The following is an 18,912-nucleotide window of genomic DNA, read 5'->3' on the forward strand; positions in this document are numbered from 1 at the left end:
TGGCGGTCTCCAGACCTCCTCCCCCTTCTCCGGCAGCGAAACTGCTGCTGGGGTTGGCGGTCTCCAGACCTCCTCCCCCTCCTCCGGCAGCGAAACTGCTGCTGGGGTTGGCGGTCTCCAGACCTCCTCCCCCTTCTTCGTGGCCGGCAGCTCCCCTTCGTGGGGTTCCGGCCACAGTACTTCCGGCTGTGATGCGGAGCGGCGGGCAACCCCAGGCGATGCAGAGCGGCGGGCAACCCCAGGCGATGCAGAGCGGCGGGCAACCCCAGGCGATGCAGAGCGGCGGGCAACCCCAGGCGATGCAGAGCGGCGGGCAACCCCAGGCGATGCAGAGCGGCGGGCAACCCCAGGCGATGCAGAGCGGCGGGCAACCCCAGGCGATGCAGAGCGGCGGGCAACCCCAGGCGATGCAGAGCGGCGGGCAACCCCAGGCGATGCAGAGGCATCCTTGGGCGAAGCGAGGCTGGCATCCTTGGGCGAAGCGAGGCTGGCATCCTTGGGCGAAGCGAGGCTGGCATCCTTGGGCGAAGCGAGGCTGGCATCCTTGGGCGAAGCGAGGCTGGCATCCTTGGGCGAAGCGAGGCTGGCATCCTTGGGCGAAGCGAGGCTGGCATCCTTGGGCGAAGCGAGGCTGGCAGTCAGGACAAGCTGGGGTGCGGGTGTTGGCCCTCTTTTCGGCCACTGCAGCCGGGAGGTTCTTCCCCGTGCTTCCCTCAGCAGCCTATGCAAGGGCTGCTGAGGACCGCCAGCATCTAGTCCTGGCCCTTGTGGTGCAGGGAGAGGCAGCTCCTGCTCCTCTCCCCCTGATGGAGGTGGAGGCAGAGGAAGCTCCAGCTCCTCTCCTCGTGATGGTGGGGGAAGTGATACCAGCAGGCATTCACCCTCTGCTGGTGGGGGAAGTGATACCAGCAGGCATTCACCCTCTGCTGGTGGGGGAAGTGATACCAGCAGGCATTCACCCTCTGCTGGTGGGGGAAGTGATACCAGCAGGCATTCACCCTCTGCTGGTGGGGGAAGTGATACCAGCAGGCATTCACCCTCTGCTGGTGGACAGGGACCCAGCAGGCATTCACCCTCTGCTGGTGGACAGGGACCCAGCAGGCATTCACCCTCTGCTGGTGGGGGAAGTGATACCAGCAGGCATTCACCCTCTGCTGGTGGACAGGGACCCAGCAGGCATTCACCCTCTGCTGGTGGGGGAAGTGATACCAGCAGGCATTCACCCTCTGCTGGTGGGGGAAGTGATACCAGCAGGCATTCACCCTCTGCTGGTGGACAGGGACCCAGCAGGCATTCACCCTCTGCTGGTGGACAGGGACCCAGCAGGCATTCACCCTCTGCTGGTGGCGGAGGCAGAGGCAGCTCCTGCTGCTCTCCCCCTGCCGGTGGAGGTGGCGGAGGCAGAGGCAGCTCCTGCTGCTCTCCCCCTGCCGGTGGAGGTGGCGGAGGCAGAGGCAGCTCCTGCTGCTCTCCCCCTGCCGGTGGAGGTGGCGGAGGCAGAGGCAGCTCCTGCTGCTCTGCGCCTGCCGGTGGAGGTGGCGGAGGCAGAGGCAGCTCCTGCTGCTCTCCCCCTGCCGGTGGAGGTGGCGGAGGCAGAGGCAGCTCCTGCTGCTCTCCCCCTGCCGGTGGAGGTGGCGGAGGCAGAGGCAGCTCCTGCTGCTCTGCTCCTGCCGGTGGAGGTGGCGGAGGCAGAGGCAGCTCCTGCTGCTCTGCGCCTGCCGGTGGAGGTGGCGGAGGCAGAGGCAGCTCCTGCTGCTCTGCGCCTGCCCATGGAGGTAGGAGCGGCGTGTAGTCTCCTGGTGGTGGAGGTGGGAGCGGTGTGTAGTCTCCCCTTGAAACAGGGGACTGGTGCGGCTCTCCCTCACTTGCAGGGGACTGGTGCGGCTGTGGAGACAGCGGTGGGACCTCTGCCTTCCTCTTCCCCTTTCCCCTTCTCTGCCACCTCCTCACCTTCCTCTCCTGCGGCAGTTCCTCCTCTCCCTCCTGGTAGGGGCAGCGGAAGGGACAATTGGCAAAGAGATGGTCCTGGTTGCAGAGGAGGCACCCCGGCAAGGACTGGTTACATCGCCGGGGATGTCTGGCCCTTAGGCGGCACTCCTCCTCCCTGTCCCTCACCTCTTTATCGTCTTTCCTGCTTCTCCCCATTTCTTTTTTTTTTTTTTTTTTTTGTAATCCAAAGACGCCCCTTTTTTTTTTTCTTTCCCACACACAAAAAAAAAAAACCTCTCCTGGTCTGACGCTTGGAGGCGCTGTTAAATCCCACGCAGGACACCACGTGTCACAGAGACGGCCGAAGTGGGCGGCGTCAGAACCAGGAAAAGGAATGAAATACACAAAACACAGGACGGATGAAATGAAGTGATGAAGACGCCTGTTGGCGCCGGTTTAATACAAAATAAAAGGTTTAACAAACACGAAAAACACAGGACACGGCACTCTACGCCAAAATAAATAGACAAACAAAAACAGACTAAACTTAACAAAACGGTGCACGGACAGACACTGACAAACACGGTGAGCGGATACTTTGTTATTATTATTACTTTACTTATTTCCTCCGTCTCCAATCCCGTTCTCCGCTCACCGAACACCCAACCCCGGTGTGGTGCCATTACCAATTAATTATTCACTTGAATCCCAGCACGTGAATTAATAAAGTGCAATTCCCCGTGCTCACATATTACTACATTTTACTTGCACGTGAAGTGCTGTGCAATCCTCGTGCCTAAATACACATATACATTTTAAACACTCGTGTTACACAGACCCGTTTATATCCCGTGTACCAATGTCTATACACCAACATTTAAACACACCACACGCAACACATAACAGATAATACACACAGGGGCGGGCACTTTGTTACACCCCTGTACCAGCAATGGTATGGGAGTATGTGACAGGGTACACCCCGCTCCTGTGTGTATTTTGTATTACGATTTAAATGTATTTGTGCTAAAAAATATTTTATATATATATATATATATATATATATATATATATATATATATATATATATATATATTATTTTGGCAGGGAAGGAGTGTTTGGCAGGGAAGGAGTTAAAGCTTCCCTGCTAGAAACTTGTGTAGAATGCGACTGTCTCTAGATTAATTAATTTATTGCTAATTATAATATATAAAAACCTGCAGCTGTGACTGAGCGAGGTGAAATGTGTTCAGGGAAAAGGAACGTGAGACCAAGCTGATAATCAAAACTAAAGAAAACAGTTGCTACACGTGCTGAAACAGTTCAGCACTACACTTGTTGCAGGTCTGTGTTTGATTTTTGATCGTGCTGTTTATTTTGAGTGTTTTGTTTTGTTCAAACCTTTGTTTTGTTCATTTATTATTAAAACGTGCAAGTAGCGCATTCATACCCCAGTGTTGTCTGTGTCTGTCTTTTCCCAGGTCTGTGACGCCAGACCATCCAGTCAACCTGCCACAGGGTAATACGCGGATTTTCAGTCACAAACAAAAAGATTTCACAAAATAATACAGTACAGTGATTATTGTTATTTAAAAACTGACTATTTTGTTAATCATAAGACTGTCTGTACATTCACTTTGTCAACTTACACTACTCACCATGATAGGCATGTATACAAAGAGATCAGATTGGGGGAAAAAAAAACAAAGACTAGAAGGCAAACCTTGGCATACACAGGTATGGCATGGTACTGCAAGTACTCTTTCATTTGATGTACATGCATATATCCTGAAGCTAAAGTGGTAAAGTACCAGTCACCGTGTCGGAAGACAATTTGTAGACAGGGGGGCCAAAAGAGGGATGTGTTTGGAACCAGATAGAATGCTGCTTGGAGTGGGAATAAGTGCTGTTCATGTCCTGGGTGAGAGGGTGAGAGGGTGAGAGGGTGTGAAGGCGGCAGAAGATATTGATGTGTAAGTGATTGTTTCCACCAGGACCTGGAGGAGGTCAAGCATTATATTAATTACTGTCTCCATACCAGCGATACAAAGAGGACAGAGAAGTAAGGTTCGTACATTTCTATAATTAAATTCAGGCCTCTTGATGTGGTTTTCAATAAAAAAAATAAAAATAAAAAACAGCTTAATTCTGAGACTTAACCACAGATACAAAATACACATACAGATCTTAAAACAAAATAATAATATAGGTTTAATTCTACAGGACTCTTCAATGCCTTCAGATGAGTTTGATAAAGAGTGCCTCAATACAGATAAAAAGAGGTTTAAATACATGGTGTTGCAAAGTCTTTGTAACTCAACCAGCTTCATCTGGCTTGACTATGGCTCCAACCTATGATCACAATCAGTATTTTAATTAACAAAGAAACACAAGAATAGCAAAGGATTCTTAGCCCAAGGTAACAACTGCTCTCTAGATCATCAAATAACCAGTTTATGAGAGTGCCACTTGCTGGGTGGGAAACTACAGGGAGAGATATTTAATGATCTTCCTTTTCTGACATCTAAAGAGAATTGAAAAATGATTACAATGAATACAATCTTACATAGCCCCACTTTTGAACCTTTCACAAACAGACAAACAGGGTTCAAACAAAAACTAGAACTATAAACTGGTAAAAAAAAAACAACAGCAACAAAAAACAAAACAAAAAAAAAACAGTACGTGCACCAGCATTTTCATGTCCTGCAGCAGCCAAGCAAAATTTTTAATTTTCCATCTAAAAAGACGTTGACATTCATGTACTCCAGATGTATTTACACAATTTTGGTTGTTGGTGCACAGATGCATTGCGTTACATCTAGCCTCCATAGGGCAAGTTATGTTGTTACCAATGTTATTGGTGTTTCCGTTCCCATTCTGGTATGTCTCACAAGTTCTGGTGTTCTGGTTGCATGTTGCTGTTGTCACGTGGTAGATGAGGAGGATGAGCAGACGCCCCCCTGGATGCTTTGCTGTAGGCTTCATTCCGTCCCGATCCTGGTATTTGAATCACCATCAAAATAATTAGCCTGCATAAAAATTAAGTGCAGTATTAACATCTAATTTCATTTGGACTTCAACTGGAGCCCTCACTCTTTTCTGTAAAGTAATTTTGTTTTGGGAATGCATACCCTCATGTTGCAGTTTGTAACAGAGAAATAATAATTGTTTCTTGATCCAGTAATCTGTTTAAGCCTATACAGGCTTATTTATTCAGAAGATCTCTACTAGGGTTTAAGTGCAAGTCCTACCTTTGTCTCATCACCCAGACTCGAAATACAAACTTCAAGTTGCTAAAAGTTACCAAATCTATTGTCCTGTAAAAAAATAAAAAAATAAAGTCAATGTTTCTAAATAGCACACTGTGGCAAAGTGGTGAGTGGGTACAGGTGAGTGCGGTGCAGTGCAGGTAAGAATTACACAGACAATTACAAACAGGTGCAAGGGTGTTTATTGAAGTTAAATACAATGTCCAGAGCCTTATGGCAAACACCTGTAAATAATAATTGATGGAAGTGGATACAGTGGTGTGTGTCACTTTGATTGTACAAATCCCACGGGTTTGACCCGCAACCAAAAAGTCCAGTTTAACAAACCAACACTAAACACAAACACAGTTCCTAGTGACAGTGAATAAGTGCTAGTGGTGTATTACAGTTCTCCGTGAAATGCAGGTGTGAAAGTGATGTCCGGGTTCATGCTGGCTTTCGCTACAGCTTCGGATCATGCTACTGGTACTCTATTAAGAAACAGACAACAGTTAACAAACACTAACAAACAACACAAAACTCACGGTTCACAGTATGGTAACACAGACTCCTTGTAGGTTAAAACACTAACCATTTACCAAGGAGCAGATCACTTACACTATGGCCCATATTTATACTCCCTCGCTCATGACCCAGTCATGACTAGGTTAACGAGTGCATTTGCTCCTCCAATCCTCGGATGCCACACCATCTCCCGTCCGAGTCATGGAGCTTAGGTGCCGTAGCTCAGCCCCCTTCCTAAATGACCGACTTCCACCTACCCTAAGGAATAAATTGTCATGCCATTTGATTAAGGGTACTCTGTTCCTTTTATATAGTGCCCTCAGAGGTTGGGAGGGAGATCTAACACCAAGAATAATTTGATCTCTGTCACACACACGTTGACATTCATGTACTCCAGATGTATTTACACAATTTTGGTTGTTGGTGCACAGATGCATTGCGTTACATCTAGCCTCCATAGGGCAAGTTATGTTGTTACCAATGTTATTGGTGTTTCCGTTCCCATTCTGGTATGTCTCACAAGTTCTGGTGTTCTGGTTGCATGTTGCTGTTGTCACGTGGTAGATGAGGAGGATGAGCAGACGCCCCCCTGGATGCTTTGCTGTAGGCTTCATTCCGTCCCGATCCTGGTATTTGAATCACCATCAAAATAATTAGCCTGCATAAAAATTAAGTGCAGTATTAACATCTAATTTCATTTGGACTTCAACTGGAGCCCTCACTCTTTTCTGTAAAGTAATTTTGTTTTGGGAATGCATACCCTCATGTTGCAGTTTGTAACAGAGAAATAATAATTGTTTCTTGATCCAGTAATCTGTTTAAGCCTATACAGGCTTATTTATTCAGAAGATCTCTACTAGGGTTTAAGTGCAAGTCCTACCTTTGTCTCATCACCCAGACTCGAAATACAAACTTCAAGTTGCTAAAAGTTACCAAATCTATTGTCCTGTAAAAAAATAAAAAAATAAAGTCAATGTTTCTAAATAGCACACTGTGGCAAAGTGGTGAGTGGGTACAGGTGAGTGCGGTGCAGTGCAGGTAAGAATTACACAGACAATTACAAACAGGTGCAAGGGTGTTTATTGAAGTTAAATACAATGTCCAGAGCCTTATGGCAAACACCTGTAAATAATAATTGATGGAAGTGGATACAGTGGTGTGTGTCACTTTGATTGTACAAATCCCACGGGTTTGACCCGCAACCAAAAAGTCCAGTTTAACAAACCAACACTAAACACAAACACAGTTCCTAGTGACAGTGAATAAGTGCTAGTGGTGTATTACAGTTCTCCGTGAAATGCAGGTGTGAAAGTGATGTCCGGGTTCATGCTGGCTTTCGCTACAGCTTCGGATCATGCTACTGGTACTCTATTAAGAAACAGACAACAGTTAACAAACACTAACAAACAACACAAAACTCACGGTTCACAGTATGGTAACACAGACTCCTTGTAGGTTAAAACACTAACCATTTACCAAGGAGCAGATCACTTACACTATGGCCCATATTTATACCCCTCGCTCATGACCCCTGACTAGGTAACGAGTGCATTTGCTCCTCCAATCCTCGGATGCCACACCATCTCCCGTCCGAGTCATGGAGCTTAGGTGCCGTAGCTCAGCCCCCTTCCTAAATGACCGACTTCCACCTACCCTAAGGAATAAATTGTCATGCCATTTGATTAAGGGTACTCTGTTCCTTTTATATAGTGCCCTCAGAGGTTGGGAGGGAGATCTAACACCAAGAATAATTTGATCTCTGTCACACACACAGAAATAAAAGTAAATAGAGTAAAAAGAAAAGTATGTGTCCAATAGAGTTGAAGTACAGGTGTCAGTAAAAAAATGTCTCACAGCACTAACAGATCGGTCGGTTCCACTAAACTCTCCCTAATCAGTGAACTTGAATAGGGAAACTGTTGCTCTGAGTGCTGCATGGTAGAGAAGCAGGGGCAATAGGTTGGTGTGCAATTGCTAAGGGTGTGCTTGTGTCTAGCATTGACTGCAAGGTGGCCAGGATGGTCTCTGTAAATCCTGTCACCTTTGTAGAGGCCTGACCCCTTCATTTTGAACTCACAGCGTCTTTCTTCAAATGCTCCGGTTCCTGTTTCACGTCTAGATATGACATTTTGTGCTCCGGACAGTTACGGAAACTGTCCCTGTTTATTCCTCTGAGTGATTGTTTTGCCGGTGCACTCCTTGTACAAAACCAAAGCACTGATGGCTACCAGGTCCAAAACAATATAAAAAAAACAGCCACAGGCCACCTTGGAGTACAACCTTTGACAGAATACAGCCGTGTCATTTGATCCAGTATATCCATAACGTACTACATTGCGTTGTAAAATGCAACCAACTCTGGTTTTGGTTTAGCATCGGTCCCGATGGTCACTGACCTGTGCAGAGAGTGTAAATGATAATAATATATGATGTGTAGAATGACTTTTGCCAGTGTTGAAAGAACTCAAGAGGACTATAATACGTTATTTTACAATTACTTTGATTTTATTACAAAGCCCAGCCTAAATTGTACGCTATATTGTATTGATTTCAATATGCCACATAAACTGCCAGTCTGGCGGATGAAGAAGCAAGTTCTTATAACTTATTTATTTTTACGATTCTGCAGCTGAAACACTGTATGCATATTTAATTCAAATATTTATTAACATTTAAAACTTGACATGCACAAGATATTCACATACGCAGAGATATTTAAATTTGAATTGCAAAATCCGTTCAAAAAGCAGCTATGGCGCTGCTAGTGCTAAATGGTTCTCTTACAAGACAGTGTAAGAGCAGTGTTGCGGTAGAATATGTTTGAAACATACAAAATATGCACCTGCTCCTCCTCTTTTGACAGCCTTCAACAAGAAAGTTGTTTTGGAAATCCACGCCTTCAAAAGCACACAGAATATATGCAGATATTCTGGAAGAGACTCCCTTTTCAAAGTGCGTAGAAACAACCAATCAGCACAGTGCTTTGCGGCAGCTTTTGTTGAAATTCTCTTTTTATATTTATTTTCTGTGAACATTAGTTTATGGATAAACCAATTAAATTGTTACAAAAAACGACTATTCTATATTCCATTCATTTTAATTCCGTACATGGTCTTGTACTAGTGCTAAAATATACACTGCCTTTTTTCTTTATATATTTACCTGAAACCTTGCTTAATATAATTTTAGGAAATGACATGTCAGCACTGTACTTGCATCCAGAGAGCGTCTGCCGATGAAAACAAAAATACAGCTGAAAACAAAACAGTATTCAGTTCAACAGAGACAATCAGAAGCTTAAAAACAAATAAGCTAAATGCTCTGTGTCTATCTTGTGCAGTTTGAAATTTGAATGTGCTGCCCCTGCTTGCTCTGCGGCGCTCAGCCAATAGGCAGGGACGGAACGTTGAAAATAATTGTGGGATATGTCGTTTTAAAACCTTGAAATATACCTTTGCTTCTATGACTCGATCCCACATATCCTATAATTCTTTTCAACATCCCTTATTCGCCACCACCTCGTCACCCAATACAGCACAACCACATCACCCAGAATTCTTAAACTGCTAAATTGTAGATAGTAATTTTGTAGCTTAGATAGTGTGTTTTTGCTTATTGTCATTGATATGCCCCATTGCTGCTGTACTTTATGCATCCAGGGCAGGTCAAACATCATTAAAAATCATAAATTGTGAGTCCTTTCCTGTGATTTCAATTGGGCAGTATGTGATGCCCACTCACAATTTTTTTTTTTTTTGTGACACAACCTCCTCAATTGAGATGCGACAGTTGCATTGGGCAATGTGTTCCGGGCTTAACTGAACCAGCTCAATCTGGCTTGACTGTGGCTCCTGTGATCACAATCAACATTTTAATTAACAAAGACACTCATGCATATCAAAGGATTCTCAGCCTCAGGTAAGATCTAGATCATAAAACAACCAGTTTGCCTGCTTGTTTATGAGACAAGCTGGCACCACTTGCTGTGTGGGAAACGAGAGAGAGATATTTAATGATTTATTCTTTCCTGCTATAACAAGAGAATTGTAAAATGGTCACAATTAATACAATCTTACAAGAGCATACAGTGAGCTGTATAGAGTGAGCTGACAGATAGAGATGAGGATTTGTAGGGTTTTAGTTAGGTTTTAGGACTTTTAGTGTTTCCCTATCTATCTGTGAAACTTGTCTATTGTATATATACCTGTGTGTTATAAAAATTGTTGAAATGTACTTACCTGTGCACTCATTGGGGAAGGTCAGGGTGTTCACCTCAATGTCCAAAATTACCTGTAGGGGAGAACAAAAGGGTATTTAGAAGTTATGCTTACCAATATTAATGGTAATCACTGACATCCATTTCAAAACAAGAGAAGCTGCCTTTCCACCACTTTACTAATGAATGGCAATTCATTCCTGCAATGAGTGATTTAAAAGAATCTTGGAAGCGAATGTGCCTTTCAGCCGGGATGCTAACATTTTTATTGCCGTGCTGTAAACTGACAATTAAAATAAGTCACCGAAATAGCAACCTTAAGAGCTACTGCAGTGCATAATGGTATATTTATGCAGAAATGACACATTTCTAAGGAAAAGTGTAAAGTAAAATGAAAATAATTTTATATCAAAAGAAGAAAAGAAAGGTAAGGCAAATAATCACAGATACAATATGAGTGTCTTTATTTAGTTTGATCACAACAGATTATTTTATTAATTTATTTATTTATTTATTTATTTGTAATTTAGCATGCCCCATTATTTTACCCCCGATTTGGAATGTCCAATTCTTTTTTCCCCTCACTGCAGCAATTCCCCACACAGCTCAGGAGATCTGAAGATTCAGTGGGAATTCTCCAATCCGGCTTCCTCTTTTACACCCAGGAACTCAAGAGCAGATGTCAGCGAGCTACCAGCCTCTGGAGGACAAAGGTGTCCGTTGTGGGTGCCTGACCAGCAGGGTTCGCATTGGCACGATGAGGAAAAACAGTAACACTTTATATTAAGCCGTGGCTTATGAATGTTTTAGAAAAAAAAAAAAAATATATATATATATATATATATATATATATATATATATATATATATATATATATATATATATATATATATATATGTTATACAATATAGTTACAACATCTACCAAGATGGTTTGGTACGTATGCATTTGGCATAAATAGAATTACGTTTTTATTTCACCTGTCAAAAAAAAAGGTGGACCTATTGTACTTTACAATGTTTAAATTGTAAATTTTGATCTATAGATATCGCATGGATCTATCGTAGATATAACGTGCTTTATTAACTATAACATAGATATTAAGTATATATTATATAAAACATTAATAAGCAGCACCTTAATATAAAGTGTTACCAGAAAAAATAGTACCTGTCGGTTTTGGCTCCCTAACCCAGGGGAGCGCCAGAACTAGTGTGATGCTCCCTTTGGAATTTCCAGTGGCGACTCCGCACAGCCAGAACGCGAACTCGTGCTGTACGACACCCTGCACACCACTGTCAGATTATTTCTGATTGGTACTCAATAACTGTAAATAACAGGCAACAGAGGAAGCACATTGTTTTTTTTTTGTTGAGTAATTAACATTTGTTTTCCATTTAATTAATACTGAATACCTTGCTTTTAAACCAATTAAATTGTTACAAAAAATGACTATTCTATAGTCCATTCATTTTAATTCCGTACATGATCTTGTTGTACTAGTGCTAAAATATACACTGCCTTTTTAATTAACATTGGTTTTCCATTTAATTAATACCTAACTTACAAGGAATAGGTATTATTGTTAATAGAGTAATTAACATTTGTTTTCCATTTAATTAATAGCTAACTTACAAGGAATTAGTCAGAAAATCTGCACACCCCTACAGAACACACAAGGAAACATTTGTTTTCTTAAGGACACGCCTCTTGCAAATTTAAAACAAAAGGAGAACAAATTTAAGTTTGCTAATTTGAAAATGGAGGAAATATTTAAAATGACATTGTGTGGTATCGCTGAGATAATTTCTGTAATTGTCCATTTGCATACATATCAATGTAATTGTGCATTTTAATAAGCAGTCAAAAAATGATATCTTCAGCGGGAGTTGTTGAGTTGCATAGGTACATGATCACTAAGGCAGAATGTTTCTAAATATATTTTTCTCATTATGAAAGCCATTTCTACTCTGAAAAACATGATTGTCTTACACATATGAAGGGAAAAACATTGCTCTTACACTGCCAGAATGAACCCAGAAAGACTGATGCATGTAGACACAATGGCATTACCAGAACAGAGTGTTATTATAGAAAGGAATAGATACACAATTAATGTATATTAAGGTCTGAGAGAAACAGTACGGACATGGCATTTATTAAAGCTATCAAAAACTCAATAACAGCAATTGCTATATTGGCTGCAAGGAAATGTAATTTAACAAAGCATCCACTAGTAATTTAATTGTCATTGCTATTAAAGTTATTGTCTTGTGCCTACCTGATAACATTCTGACTGACTGCTTACCAGATGTGTCTTATGATTAGGTACATTCTTTCAGCAAATTTCAGGTGTAACTAATAAAAATTTACGTTTCTTGTAACATTATTGTGTCAAATAAAAACTTCAGAAACAATGAGACATGTTTTACTATCTCTTTCTTCTTGTCCACTTTTTTAAATATATGCTCAGTTGGTAGCTGTCGATTTCTTTTTATATATAATTTGGCTTTCTGATTTTAACCGATAAACCCTAATAAAACACTTGAAACTAATCAAATAAACCAATGCTTCCCATGTATCCTTATGTTAACCCAACCCAACATTAACATAAAAAATACTGGTAACTCGACTTTTATTAATCATCATACCATAACTGCTGCCAGGATTTTTGGAAACAACTGCATTTTTTTTTTTTTAAAGGAACGATTCAACTAAAACAGCAAGGTCAGTGCATTCAAGTCCTTTCTTCAGAAAAGCATATGCTCACACTGCATGGACTCAGCCTATCTATTTTCAAGCTTAGATTGCAAACTCTGAAGGGTGCATTAAGCATCTGAGCAAAGTTATCGGTCAAAAAAAAACTGATAAAGTAGCAACTTATAAAATCTTTGCTTAACATGACAGTGAAAAGAAACTGCAAATGGGCGTTTAGGGATTTGTCATCCTTTCCTGATTCTGGGATGAATACATGCTTGTGAAAACTGTTTTTTTTTGTTTTTTGTTTTTTAATGGTTTTATTTTCTGATGCAATGATGTCCTTTGATAATGAAAACAAACATTCTAAAAATGAGAGTCTGTTCACATACTTATCTTATAAAGTAGGCTGGGGAGATTTAAACAGTTCATCCTGATTGAAACAGCACTTCACAGCCTTCTAGAATGTTTATATAACTCACAAGATATAAGAAAGGATTGCTTTGTTGTCACCAAGCCACTGAGCATGACCAATGGCACACAATACTGAGTGTTGATACAGAACCTTATCATATGAATGCTGTCTTAATCTAAATAGACACTATTAAGGATTCTGAATCTGCTTCAGCCTTTAACTCAGGGTCACATGGGAACTAAGGTGTTACATTCTGTGTCTGATTCCAACCTCTTTTTCTCCAGGTAAATTGACATTGGTGGTTGGTTGTGTGTAGAGTGCCTCTTTGTTTGCTTTAAGATATGTCATTTCATGTAGTTTGGACAAGAGAACCACTAATGAAACACTGACCAGTTATGAACGCTCAAATTGTATATCTATAATAAGAGACTCCCTCTTATTATAAATCACAAAAAAAAAAAAAAAAAACTTACACTATTATTAATTTTTAATTAAAATAATAACTAATGATAAAAAAATGTTTATATATATATATATATATATATCTATATATAATATATATACACCACACACAAGTGTACTGTGCAAAAGTGAAAAAATGCTGTAAAGTAAGAATGCTTTCAAAAATAGACATGTTAATAGATTATTTTTATCAATTAACAAAATGCAAAGTGAGTGAACAGAAGAAAAATCTAAATCAAATCCATATTTGGTGTGACCACCCTTTGCCTTCAAAACAGCATCAATTCTTCTAGGTACACTTGCACAAAGTCAGGGATTTTGTAGGCATATAGTCAGGTGTATGATTAAACAATTATACCAAACAGGTGCTAATGATCATCAATTCAATATGTAGGTTGAAACACAATCATTAACTGAAACAGAAACAGCTGTGTAGGAGGAATAAAACTGGATGAGGAACAGCCAAACTCAGCTAACAAGGTGAGGTTGCTGAAGACAGTTTACTGTCAAAAGTCATACACCATGGCAAGACTGAGCACAGCAACAAGACACAAGGTAGTTATACTGCATCAGCAAGGTCTCTCCCTGGCAGAAATTTCAAGGCAGACAGGGGTTTCCATATGTTTTGTCCAAGCTCTTTTGAAGAAGCACAAAGAAAACAGGCAACGTTGAGGACCGTAGACGCAGTGGTCGGCCAAGGAAACTTACTGCAGCAGATGAAAGACACATCATGCTTACTTCCCTTCACAATCGGAAGATGTCCAGCAGTGCCATCAGCTCAGAATTGGCAGAAAACAGTGGGACCCTGGTATATCCATCTACTGTCCGGAGAAGTCTGGTCAGAAGTGGCCTTCATGGAAGGCTTGCGGCCAAAAAGCCATACCTCCGACGTGGAAACAAGGCCAAGCGACTCAACCATGCATGAAAACACAGGAACTGGGGTGCAGAAAAATGACAGCAGGTGCTCTGGACTGATGAGTCAAAATCTGAAATATTTGGCTGTAGCAGAAGGCAGTTTGTTCGCCGAAAGGCTGGAGAGCGGTACACGAATGAATGACTGCAGGCAACAGTGAAGCATGGTGGAGGTTCCTTGCAAGTTTGGGGCTGCATTTCTGCAAATGGAGTTGGGGATTTGGTCAGAATTAATGGTCTCCTCAATGCTGAGAAGTACAGGCAGATACTTATCCATCATGCGGTACCATCAGGGAGGCATCTGATTGGCCCCAAATTTATTCTGCAGCATGACAACGACCCCAAACATACAGCGAAAGTCATTAAGAACTATCTTCAGCATAAAGAAGAACAAGGAGTCCTGGAAGTGATGGTATGGCCCCCACAGAGCCCTGATCTCAACATCATCGATTCTGTCTGGGATTACATGAAGAGCGAGAAGCAACTGAGGCTGCCTAAATCCACAGAAGAACTGTGGTTAGTTCTCCAAGATGTTTGGGCCAATCTACCTGCCGAGTTCCTTCAAAAACTGTGTGCAAGTGTACCTAGAAGAACTGATGCTGTTTTGAAGGCAAAGTGTGGTCACACCAAATATTGATTTCTGTTCACTCACTTTGCATTTTGTTAATTGATAAATATAATCTATTAACATGTCTATTTTTGAAAGCATTCTTACTTTACAGCATTTTTTCAAACCTGCCTAAAACTTTTGCACAGTACTGTATATATATATATATATATATATATATATATATATATATATATATATATATATATATATATATATATATATATATATATATATATATATATACATACACTACAACTCGTTGCAAACAGTTGTCAATGTCTTGGAAAAATGGAAATCAGGATTGAACTCCACCAAGATGTTTACGTGATATCGTTAAAATATATTCTGGTTTTTGTTCAACCTTTTGAGCTTTTCTCATTTGCAAATCACTACCCAAGTTGATCAGCACACTTTGTTTTAATTTGACAGATTGAGCAGATGGTGAGAAGAACAGTATGTCCTTCAAGTTAGGTACAGTCACTGTAATCATCTTTTTTTTTTCTGGGGTTCAATATTAAAATGACTAATGGGTATGCTAGTTGCCTTGTTACATTTGCAAACCTGTTTAATTTGAAAGTCGTTTTTTATTTTTAAAAAGGGACATGGTACAATACCCAGTGAAACATATTGTCTCAATGCAAAGTTGCAGGCTATCTCATGGATAATGCATAATATAGGCATGTGAAATACATAATAAAGCTGAAAATGTACTTAAAGGTTGTATACATTGTTATAGTGACTAAGGTTAGGATTAAGTTACAGTTGGGGTAAAACTGGTAATAAAGGTCGGGATTTGATGGTTTACAGATTTTCCTAGTATCAAAGATGCTCCTGTGGCAGGCATAATTCCCTAAGATATGAATTCAAAGATCAAAGCTCAGCATTGTAAGATGTAAAGTGTAGTTTGGGATGATTGACTGTTTGGCCAAGGATCTTGCCTTCTGGACCAATTGGAGCAGCCCTTGTTTGAGGTGCGACCTCCGATGTCAGTCAGAGGTCACCAAGGCTGGGTGATAGAGGACCAACAACCCTCAGAAGGGAGATACAGCCTGTGGAGGGGTGGAGGAGAAAGACTTACAGAGCAAGTATTTGAAGGTGAGCCTGGACTATATAGGTTGAGCATAGCGAGTTGATCCTCGCTCCTAGAACAGCAACAAGCCTCGATTTATAGTACAATTTTAGGAGCAAAAATAACACAGTTAACATACAATCAAAATGGTATTAAGACCCCTTACATGTTTTTCAATAAATTGTGACAGCTCTTGAAATACATTTTGCAACAAATGGCCCCTAAAAGCAGGTACCCCAAAAATCAATGTATGAGAAGAAAGTCTCGTTGGGCAAAATTAATTAAAATGTTATATCATGCTATAACCAAGGTGCAGCTGCCACGTTTATACAGAAATAAACAAAGGTATTCATTAGTTACAGTATGTCTTTCCTCAGTTAGTTTCTTAGTGAATGTTGTATGTCATGTAACTTCTAATAAGTACAGTACTACCTGGGGCCCATGAAAAGATGGTTGTTTGACTGAAAACAGACTCTAAAGTACACTCAGTTAAAAAAATTATACAGATACACCTGTTAAGCTGATCATTTAATAGAATTATCCAGGTTATTTGAAAAGTTAAATCTCACACCTAAGTAAGTATGTGTATACTTTTTAAAAAATATTTTCAGCAGTGAAACATGGTTGTGGGGAGAAGGACTGGAAGTTTTTAAAAAAAAAAAAAAACTATTGGAATCACTCATATTACTTGAATGTACATGAGTTATATATATATATATATATTAATATATATATATTCTATATAATATATATATATATATATAATATATCATATATATATATTAAACATTTTCCCAGGTTAATTACTATTTGGAATGTTTAGAATCTATATAAGACCTGCTCAACCTCTGCCTTCATCAATTATTTATAAATATTATAAATAGTCGGGCTATAAAAATAGTCAGGGGATAGGCGACTCGACGTGAGCTGCATTTTAGTTAGTGTCTCGACCCTCGAAGGGGAGCTTCCCCTCCTCTCCAGACGGCCATGCCAGGGAGGGGATATATATATATATATATATATATAAATATATATATATATATATATATATATATATATATATATATATATATATATAACAGCCTTTGGTGGGATGCAGAAAGAAACACTAATTGAAGTCTGTCCACATACATGTATTTAGTAAGCCATGGTGACGTTCGTTACACTGGCTGGACAGCAGAAGGGATTAGGCTTGTTCTTTTCTCCAAAGCCCATCCCAGCCAAGTGTTGCTTTCTAAATTAAACCTGATTGAATTTGCTCAGTCCATATGCAGTGCTGCACTTATGTAAAATAGATTAGACAGTAAACAGTAAATTACTTGCAGAATCACATGCTGACAGGAAGATGATTTTTAGGGAATTAATGAACTTAATTATATTGCCTGAAGTCCCATGGCACAGAGGTTAAAAATACTGTAATAATGCAAACAGTTTATTTAAAAAGCAACACAAATCAACAAATACTGGGTTTGCATATAGTTTGCAGATATAATAGCTACAGATAAACAATGCAAGGTCAGTAACCCTAAGTTCAATTGGGTTACCAATACGAGAGAAGGTGATACAACTGTAGGTATATATATCTATATTATTTATATATCTATATTATATATATATATATATATATATATATGATATTGTCTGTAGAGGAGCATTCATTGTTTTTATATTTGCGTTGTACGTTGTTGAAGTTTCTAAAATGACTCAATGGCAAGTATATTCCTTTAGTCAGTTAACTTTATGTAAGTAATCCGGGATTAGATACATAAAGTGGGACTGACCCTTATGTCTATACACGGAAAACACAACCAGGTGTCTATGGAATTAATGCAATAGCACGTCCCTACAAAACTTGAGACATCTGTGGCATTGTGTTGTGTGACAAAACTGCACATTTTAGAGTGGCCTTTTATTGTCCACAGCACAAGGTGCACCTGTGTAATGATCATGCTGTTTAATCAGCTTCTTGATATGCCACACCTGTCAGGTGGGTGGATTATCTTGGAAAAGCAGAAATGCTCACTAACAGGGATGTAAACAAATTTGTGCACAAGATTTGAGAGAAATAAACTTTTTGTGCATATGGAAAATTTCTGGGATCTTTTATTTCAGCTCTCGAAACATGGGACCAACAATTTACATGTTGTGTTTATATTTTTGTTCCGTGTACTAAGACATGGAGATAAACTGTATTAAAAACACTCAAAATGTTAGTGTCTCCAGAGACGGCAGACTAATGAGAGTGCAGGCTAATGAAAATGCACTAATGTGAAAAAATGTAAAAAATATACTTTAATGCATTATGCACCATAAACCATGCAGTCATTTAGGCAGTCATGTAGAGCTTCACTCGTGTAAACAGTTATTGACTGTATTTGAATATGATATGGTAAATTAATTATTTAAAAAATTCTTTAGCTTGTAGTTGAGTAACTGTCTGTTAAACTGTACTTCCCATGGTTCAGTGTGGAATTGGTGTGTGGTTAGATGATCTGCAGCACATTTAATGCAGTGCAGGTTAGGTCCATTATGAATGCATGTTAAGTAAAATAGACCTCTAGTGTTGAAAGGATGAAAATGTCCTAATCCTATTGACCCACTAGTGCAATCTTGCTCATTTTAACTTTTTTATTTTATTTATTTTTTTTTAATGGAAGCACCATTTTTAAACATTACAATCTTTCCATAATGTTAAAGAACATGCTGATGACCAGGGATACTATGGTTTTCCGCAATAACAAAAAAAAAAAAAAAAAAAAAAATCTCCAATAAAAATAAATAAATAAATCTGCATTATTCTGCAATTAAAATAAAAGGCTGAAATTG

This window comes from Polyodon spathula, chromosome 4 (genome assembly GCF_017654505.1).
Source record: "Polyodon spathula isolate WHYD16114869_AA chromosome 4, ASM1765450v1, whole genome shotgun sequence".
NCBI lineage: Eukaryota > Metazoa > Chordata > Actinopteri > Acipenseriformes > Polyodontidae > Polyodon > Polyodon spathula.